Below are 10,194 nucleotides of genomic sequence, written 5' to 3'. Positions count from 1 at the left end.
TACTGGGGAAAATCAGCAGAGTCAACTCTGAAAGAAGGAATGACCTGCAGGGAGGATGGACAGAGGTTAGAGCTCAGGGGAACACTGGGGAGCAGGTGTTCCCAAAAACAGGAGCATTGATTGAAAGTCTGTGTAAGGGCAGTTACCTCCCAAGCTGTCCACCTCCACCCGGCATGAGGCTGAAGTTCATTCTCTAGAGAGACTGAAACAGAGGCATCACTGAGGTTAAGAGAATTCAATAAAAATGGACACACTAAATGGTAAGACCCCTGTGCCCCTTCAGTTCAGAGCACATGCGTTGCCAGACTTATACTCTTCCCGCTACACACTCACACTAGGACTTTGAGGATTTCTCCTGAGCCCTAACAATGATCCAAACATAGCAATGGAAAGACGCAGCCAAACCTCCCTACCTTGAAGCCTCGCCCACAGATACTTTGGAACGCACTGCCTTTAAATATGAACTATCAGCAGATATTTCACAAAAGCATCTACAAGCACAGGGTTTCTCAGCCTCAGCACTATTGTGATTTGCGGCTGGAAAATCCTTTGCTATGGCAAGGTGTATTAGTCAGGGTTCTCTAGAGGGACAGGACTAATAGGATAGATGTATATATGAAAGGAAGTTTATTAAGGAGCATTGACTCACACAATCACAAAGTGAAGTCCTACAATAAGCCATCTGCAAGCTGAGGAGCAAGAAAGCCACTCCAAGTCCCAAAACCTCAAAAGTAAGAAGGGGACAGTGCAGCCTTCAGTCTGTGTCCAAAGGCCTGAGAGCCCCTGGCAAACCACTGGTGTAGGTCCAAGAGTCCAAAAGCTGAAGAACTTGGAGTCCAATGTTCGAGGGCAGGAAGCATCCAGCACAGGAGAAAGATGAAGGCCAGAAGACTCAGCCAGTCTAGTTCTTCCACGTTCTTCTGTCTGCTTTATTCCAGCTGCACTGGCAGCTGATTAGATGGTGCCCACCCAGATTGAGGGTGGGTCTGCCTTTTCCCGTCCACTGACTCAAATGTGAATCTCCTTTGGCAATACCCCTACAGACACACCCAGGAACAATACTTTGCATCTGTCAATCCAATCAGGTTGACACTCAGTATTAACCATCACAGGGGGCTGTTCTGTGCGTTGTAAAATGCTTAACAACATCCCTGGCCTCCACCCACTAGATGCTAGCAGCATCCACTCCAGTTGTGACAACTCAAACTATTTCCAGCTATTGACAAATATCTATTGAAGATGAAATATCTGCCTACAGCCAACCCAGTTGAGAATCACTTATCTAACATGAAAGGAAAGACAAACTCTAAAAAATAAAAAATAGAAAAAAAGAGATGTTGCAGGGAGCATAATATATCTTTTGGGAAAAAAACTGTAATTAATATCCTAATAGCTATGAGTAGATATTTTTTATAAAATCAGAATAAAGTGTGATTCCAAAAAAATTAGACTCAAGCAACTAAAAATAGACATAGGAAACTAAAAATATCAGGTCAAAATGAAAAATAGATGCATTGAAAGGCAAAATTGAAAAAAGAAATCTTCCAGCTAGTAAGACAAAGTGACAGACAGATGAAAATGGGAGAGAAAAATAAACAAAATCAAAGGATCATTCCAGGAAGCCAACATCCACGTAACAGATATTTTAGAAGGTAACTTCAGAGAAAAATGGAGAATAAATTACCAAATAAATAATTTAGGAATATTTCCAGGAACTGAAGGATGCAAGACTCCAGTTGGAAAGTTACCTTTAAAATCCAGTACAAATGGATGAAAGACGCTTACATCAATGCAATCCATGTAAATTTTCAGAAAACTGGGGCTAAAGAGAAGAACTTTAAGTCTTTTAGAGTAAAAACTAGGGCACAAAAGATTGGAAATGAGAATGGTGTTGGATTCCTCTTCAGCAATAATGGAAGCTATACAATAAAGAAGAACAATTCAGAGTCTTAAGAAACAGTGCCAAGTGTTGACAAGGATGGGCAACTACTAAAAATCTCATGCGTTGCTGACACAAATGCAAAATGGCACAGCCACTTTGGAAAACAGTTTGGCCATTTCTTATAAACTTAAGTACAAACTTACCATATGACCTAGCAATACCATTCATTGAAAAAGAAATGAAATAAACACATATGTGCACACAAAGAGTAGTATGCTAATGTTTGTTTCAGAATGATTAATAAAATCCCAAAATGAATGCAAATAAATTGTCTGTCAGTTGTTGAAGGGATGTTACAGGATATCCATACTAGGAAATACTACTCAGCCATAAATTGAAATGAAATACTGGCATACACAACAACATGGATGAATCACAAAACATACTAAATAAGAAGTTAAACACAAGAGTCTACATAATGTATGATTCCTTTTATATGAAGTTCTGGAAAAGGCAAATCTGTAGTGACACAAAGCAGAGCACTGGATGCCTGAGGTTCAAATATAGAGGGGCATGAGGAATTGTTTTAGGGTGATAGGACTGTTCTGTATCTTGATAGTAGTAGTTGTTACACAGCTGTATACAGTTACCAAAATCATAAAACTGTATATTTTTTAATGAGTGATCACTATTGCTTGTAAATTATGTATCAGTAAAGCTAATAAAAAAGAGTATTAAAAATCAAAAAAAAATTGTTCACCCCCTAAAATTTTATACCTAGCCAAACTATCATTCAATTAAAGTGTTAAGAAAAATACATCTTAAAAATGCAGAAATTCAATACTTTCTAGGTCCCGTTTCTTCACCTTTCTTAACAGGATCCTAAAGATATATTCCATCCACATGAGAAAGATAACCATGAAAGAGGAATGAACATATGATAACCTAGGACAGGAGAAATGCTGAACAGCTCCCTGAAGGATAATGAATAGACACGCCAGGATGGAATCTGTGCCACAGCCCTACTGGAGCATTAAGATGGAGGAAGAGTCTCTGAAAAAAACATTTGAAAAAAGGAAACTACAGGTTACTCTTGAGACCTTTGAATATATTAAGGAAAAATATATTTTTGGTGGAAAGTCCAGCATTAAAATAGGGTAAGTACATAAAAACTAAGCAAAGGTAAAATTAGAAAATTATTAACTCCAGGAAAGAAAATGCAATGACAGTATGTTAAATGACTCAGCTGTGGATTACATTAACAAATACATAATAAAGAAAACATCAAAACAACAATTGCATTGAGAAAATAAGGGAAAGGAAAGACCAGGAGGAGAGGCAAATCCTCATGTTTCATGTAGGAAGTCATCATACAATATGTGAAACTGAAAAATTAAGAAAAAGCTACACAAACTTGTTTTAGAAATATGGAAGTAAGTGCCCAAAGGAGCAGCTGAAAAAGTTGAAAGCTATTTTGGCAGGGAAACAGGACATGGAAATGGAAATTTTGGGGCATAGAATGCTGTGTTTTTCTTATCAGCTTTGTAGAATCATGTAATATTTTCACAAGTAAGAAACAAAAACCAGGCGATGGGCCAAGAGGGAAGGGGAATGTATATGCTAAAAAAATTAGGCTGACTTAGAGGCAGAGGCTAAAAAGAAAATGAAGGTTAAATGGGGGTGGTTGGAAGAAATTAATGAGAGGGCAGAGGCACAGTCATAGTGGGGCTGTGGAGCAAGGTCAATAAATGGCTGTGGTTGCAGACATGCAGGGGGAATTAATGGAGGCAGCAGGAGGGTAGAGGTGGAATTCAGCATTCAGATCAGAACAATGTGTTTTGAAAACCATGTTCATCAATTTTCTGTTCATCTGCAGTTCAGGTCTTCAAGCACTTCATTTCATTTCTCAAACAAAATGTTCCTTTTGTTCTATTCTAAATCATTTTATCAATAAAGTAAGAGGCATAATAATGAAGAACAGTTATCAAGACAGTACTGCTGCTGCCCAAGTTTTCAAGGGACACATGCACTGAACATTTATATTCTGTAACACTTCGCTGGAAATTCTGCCTTTGGCAGATGAATGTGCTTTTCTTTACATACCGTGGTCTACCTGATTAATTAAAGGTCTGCAGGACTCATGATGAACATGATTAAGAAAACAAAGCCTAAGCCATGACATGAATATCATGCTTTTAAGAATTGGCTCCAAAGAACTCTAAAAGCATAGACAGGCTAAAGCCCCTATATGCAGAATACAACCAATGGCATTATATACATCTTCAAAATGGAGATAATAGTTCCCAATCCACAGGGTCAGTGTCAGGGTTAAATGAAAAAAAAAAAATGAGAGCACTTAGAATGACATCTGGCATGGCATGTGAGCTGGACACCTGTTCATAGTCACAGCCATGGTGGTCGTGCTGTTGCTGGTGTCAGCTGGCATGGTAGCATGTGTGGTACCACCATGCAAGCTCACCTTCCCCCTGCACATAGAGTCTGCTCCTCTTTGGGGGCAAGTTTATACCCTGCTTTGTAATGCACTTTAGTTTGATCCTGACTTTTCTTCCTTGTTACGCTGAATTGTTTCAAAAAGCAAGAACTCTATCTTATGTATCATTGATTTTTCAACATGCTGGAGTAGGGGGACTTGAAAATAATAGATGCTCAACACCTAAAGTGAAATAAGAAATTTTTGAAATAATGAGCATGACCCACCATTCAAGGATGTTTATCCACTCTAAAGGGTAACAGAGAATTTGTCGTCTGAGGCTCCACAATAAGGAACCTATGGACTTTCCTTTTATTTCCTCCATGGGACATGGGTTGGCAACAGTTCCATCTCAGATGTGCTCCCTGATAGATGGAAGATATAGACCCCCTGGCTCCTCACTGCCTGTTAATAAAACATAAGTGCCTCACTTTCATTTATAACTCTATGAGTTAGAGTGGTGCTAGGTGGAAGATACAGACCCCCTGGAAGATACAGACCCCCTGACTCCTCACTGCCTGTTAATAAAACATAAGCACCTCACTTTCATTTATAACTCTATGAGTTAGAGTGGTGCTAGCTGCTATAACAGGTAAGTCCCCAAATCTCTGGGATGCACACAACAGTAGTTCATTTATTGCTCAAGTTAAATCCAAAAGAAGTGTTCCTGAACATCAGGAGGCCTTCTATATGACCATTCAGGGACCTGGATGCTTTCCATCCTGTGGGGCTCTGCTATTGTCTCCATCTGTTAAGACAGCTAAAACAAAACTGCCATCAAATGGGTGGCTTCTATACAGGAATTTATTTTTCACAGCTCTGGAGGCTGGGAAGTCCAAGGTCTAGGTGCAGATTCTGCATCCAGTGAGGGTCTGTCTCCTGGTTCATAGAGGGTACCCTCTTGCTGTGTTCTTATGTGGTGGAAGAGGCATGGGAGCTCTCTCAGGCCTCATTTATAAGGGCATAAATTCCATTCATGATGGCTTCCTCCTCATGACCCCCCTCCCCCTTCCAAGACCCCACCTCTTAACACTGTCACACTGAGGATTAGATTTCAACATAGGATTTCTGGGAGAACACAAACATTCAAATACTAGCAGCCCTCTTAAACCAGTTCCAAAGTCACCCTAATGGGCATGAAAATAAAAGTTCTATGTGTGATCCTCCATTCTCTTTCCCCATCATGGAAACAAGGAGAAAGAGAATGGAGGACCACACATAGCACTTTTATTTTCTATGCGCCTGGCTTGAAAGTGGCTCATGTGGCTTCTGCCCTGTGGTTTCACTGCCCAGGACTCAGGCACATGGCCACATTTCACTGCCAGGAAGGCTGGCCAGTGCTGACAGGCTGTTCCCAAGATGAAGAGAAGACAGGCTGGTGAGCTGTTAGCCAGCTCGGCCACAGCGGCCATCTGTCGTCCAGCCTGGCCTTCACCTCCCTCTCCAGACTTAGATTCCACTGCACCCCTCCAAGCTCCCTATGCACTTCCCAGCCTGGAAGAGTTGCTATTCCTCAAAAGAAGTGTTTTCTTGCCTCTGTGTGTGGCCCTTTCTAAAATGTCCTTTTCCCTATCTCCACCTGTTCAACTTCTATGCTTTCTTCAAGACCTATATTTCTCTATCAAGTGTTCCCCTAGTCAACATTGATCTCTCCCCGTCCCATTCTTCATCTGTTTGTCTCTCAAAGGACTCACCACTTTTACCTTATTGGGGAACATGTCTGTCACTTCCATGAAAAAGCAAACTCCTTGAAGACAGGTGGCCACATCTTGCCATTGTGCCTCACCAAAGAAAACCTATAAACACTACCTGTGCCTGACTGCATCCTTCACTCCGTCCCCATGAAATCGGTACAATGCTTTGGACATGGTAGATGCAGAGTGAACTAGAGCCCAACTCATGCTCTCTCGTGTCACCTGCCCCAGTCACAAACTGACCATGGCCATCCAACTCCTAAAATGAAATCTGTTGCATCTGCAGACACAGAGAGTGGGCTTGCCAGAATTTGTGGCAGACAGGGTTATCCACTAACTATGTACTTGTCAAAGGCATGGTAGAACATGTTTTCTCTTACCTCAAAACCAAACTACAGGGAAGTTATTTTCTTTCCCACCTAGTGACTTTGTTTCTTTTCTCTCTTCCCTTCCAGTCTCTCTTCCTTCCTTTGATTCTTTTCTTCCTTCTTTTTGCCCTTCCTCCAGCTTCATTATTCTCTTGGTCTTTATTTCTTTAAAAACATTATTTACTTTTTTATCTGCTATGTGTACAAGACAGATCTGGATCAATAATCAGTAATGAGGTACTAAATTACGTAAGCTTGTTTTTCACGCTTTGATCTTCTGCAAGCCAGCAGAAAATTTTCCAGAACAGAAAGGATAGCATAGAATAGGAAAGTGAACCTTGTCCCTTTCCCCACCTGCCAAGAACCTACAGCCTTCTTGCCTGCAAATATGCTATGTGGCTCTATATTCAGACAAGGTAGCCTGGATCTGCTTCAAACAGGCTGCCAATTGATGCTTTGCAGCTTGATGTAGATTATGCTGGAGCTGCTGATATGCAGTTCTGAAAGCAGCCAAAGTAGAAATAAATTTTCTGTATCCTCTCACTCAAAGTTGATAGCTGTGCTTGAAGAATAAAACATCAGGCTCCACCTAGCCGGCTTCTCTTCTTTGGCAGATGAACTTGTCAACATTTGCTTCCATCAGCTTGAGACATCTGCATTGTCACTCCTGTCAATTGCTTTCATCCAGTTTCTGGACCAGAAATTGAGAACTTTGGCTGTATTTTCAGTCTTTGATGTGTCCTTGAACAAGTCACTGTGGGGACAAGAAAGCTGAGACAGTGTCTAGGGTGAAAGAAAGAACTTTTGCAAGTAAAGGCAGCCGCTAGTAAGCACTTAGCTCTAAGCACTTAGCTCCAGTGAGCTCAGCCCCCAGTGATAAGTAAAGGAAATCTGAGGCTAGGCATGGGGGCTGTGACAACTGTCCCACAAGGATAAAAGATCAGGAGTCAGTACAGTTAGAAGCAGCATCCTATGGGGCAAAAGGCACAGGCTCTGAAAAGTCTGCTCAGATGGAATCAGTGGTTCTACCATTTATAAATGACCTGGGAAATTTGTCAAGGGACTCTTTGCCTCTGTTTATTTGTCTGAAGATTGGATAACTACGAGTGTCCACCTCAGAGGCTTCTTGTGAGGATTAAAAGGAGATAATCCTTGCAAAGTCCTCAGCATGGCATCGGGCACAGAGGAAGCACTCCTTGAGCACTGGCCATGTGTCTGAGACTGGCTAGGTGCTCACCACCTCCATCTGCTTATCCGGGCAAACAGGAGGATGATCTTCCCACCCTCCCTTGCAACCAGGGCTGTGCTGTGTGATTTGAGCTGACCAATGGAATGTGAGTGGGCATGGGCGCCACTTCTACGCATGATAATAAAACAAACGAACGTGTGCATTGGGTTGAATAGCACCCCCCCAAACGATGTACCCAAGCCCTACCTCATGGAACTCGTGAAGGAGACCTTATCTGAAAAAACGTATTTTTGTAGATGTAAGTTAAAGATCAAAAGATGAGATCATCCTGGATTTAGGGTAGGCCCTAAATCCAATGACTGCTGTCCTTGTAAGAGGCAAAAAAAAAAGAAGAAGATTCACACAGACACAAAGGGTGATGTGAGGATGGAGGCAGAGACTGGAGTTCTGTGTCTACACTCCAAGGAATGCCAAGGACTGCTGGCAGCCACCAGAAGCTAAGAGAGCCATGGAACAGATTCTCCCTCTGTCTCCAGAAGGAACCACCCCTGCCAACACCTTGGTTTCAGACTTCCAGCCTCCAGAACTGTAAGACAATAAATTTTTGTTGTGTAAACTATCCAGTGTGGAAATTGTTATGGCAGCCCTAGAAACTAACACATTTTGTGATCATCCAAGCTCTTTCTCTCAGAAGCAAGTGACCCAAAGACATAGTCATCCAAGGGACAGAGCCTGCATCCCTGAGTCACTGCCTGGATGGAGAGCTGCCTAGATAGCTGCACAAAGCTCTTCAGGCTTCACAGGATTGAGAACGATACTTCCTGTTTATTAAATCACTGAATGGTTGGGTTGTTAGTTACAGCATCTGGCATTGATTATCCCAAGCAATATGACTGTTATTCTTAAGGGTTCTATAGTAGGGATCTAGATAGAGAGGAAAAGAAGCCTGGATAGTAGGAAAGGTGGTGAAGAACTAATTACAGTGATTAACTGTAGTTAGCAGTTCCAGCCCCTCACCTTCAGTAGCATATCAAGTTGTGGACCTTTTTAGTGGATATGGGTTCAGGATAGAGCGACCCACACAGTCCTGCTAAGCCCCACATTATCCCCACAACCTACTGAACTAACTGTTGTCTTAGAGACTAAGTCAGACTTCTTATTACAAACAGAATGAGAGAGTCCATGAACCCTATGGAAAGCCACTGGGGAGACCTCAGATTGGGAATGAGTGTGATTCCAGACCAGAGGAAGCCAAGAGAAACACCCCAGGACTGATTCAATCCAGAATGAGCATCCAGTTTAAAGCAAGTTAAAGATGATGTAATCTATCTAGATGGTAACTCAGCTTGTTACACTGCCCATAAAGGAAACTAGAAAATCATAGCATGGGACTTAAAAACTATAGGAAAAGAGGAAAAACAGGACCCTGGAAAATGCTGAGGGGCTACAGTGGAATCAATTTCACCCCAAACTGAATTGATTTTAGTTAGAATAGCTTTTCACAGTCCTAGACTAGCACAGTGCTGGGAGGTGGGCTCTGCTATTTGCAGGCTATAGAGTCATGCCTCTCTGCAGCCAGGGTGGCTGAGAGCCTTTGTCCACCAAAGAACATTGGCACAAGGTGTCAGGGAGCCTCCTGGGAAGCAGCTGTCCCAAGGACAGAGAGCTTCAAGGTGACTGAGGTGACCAAACACAGAGTTGTTCTCAGGGAGTGAGGACCATTCCAAGAATGGTCTGAGGGTAAGGGGCATCCCACTGGGATGAAGCTTCCAGAAAACAATAGAGACCACATCTCTCTCATCATACTTTCAGGACTTAGATGGATCCCAACACAAAGCAGTTGGGTCACACCTTCCTACTCTACCTTCCTTCCCTTCAAGGAAAGGAAATAACTCTTGATAGACATAAACTAAGTTAATGTCTGCCCATTTTTATCTTAAGGCATTGATTTCTTAATTTAAAAAAAAGAGGTTGTGAAAAATAAGACATAAACAAACCATGGTACGTATGGTCCAGAATGCTTGGAACCTGAAGTTCTTCAACAGAGAACAAATAGGCAAGCATCAGGAAGACAGAGAGGGGCCAGGCCATGGGTAACGTGGCACAGGGAAGGGAGGGGATGAACATGTGCACAGAGCACATCCCTGTTTTAACCTGAGATGCAGAAGCAGATTCAAGATGTCAGCGTATCCCAGAGAGTGGAGCACCAAGTCACACATGCAAATCAGTAAAGAAAGCAGTGTCCCTGAAGCCACCGAAATGCATGTTCCACCAGCCTAGAAAAGCAGAGGGAGAGTTCCTATACAATTCCCAAGGAAGCAGAAGGGAGGGGTTCATGGCTGAAATGCCTGCGATCAAATAGGTGAGGCCGACACAGCAGCACGTGATCTTGTGATGGACACTGAGACCCTCACTCTTGGGCTGAGGGTCCTTTCTCCTCCTCCCACCTCTCTGGTCCTCTTCTAGAAGCTTCTGCCTTCCCAGCTACCCATGGAGTCCTGTCCCTTTCTCAAGGACACATTTGCTTTTTGATAAATGTGAGCTTCACTGCGACACATCTTTCATTTCTC

This window comes from Pongo abelii, chromosome 22 (assembly GCF_028885655.2).
Source record: "Pongo abelii isolate AG06213 chromosome 22, NHGRI_mPonAbe1-v2.0_pri, whole genome shotgun sequence".
NCBI lineage: Eukaryota > Metazoa > Chordata > Mammalia > Primates > Hominidae > Pongo > Pongo abelii.
Note: the sequence above shows the minus strand (reverse complement) of the source record.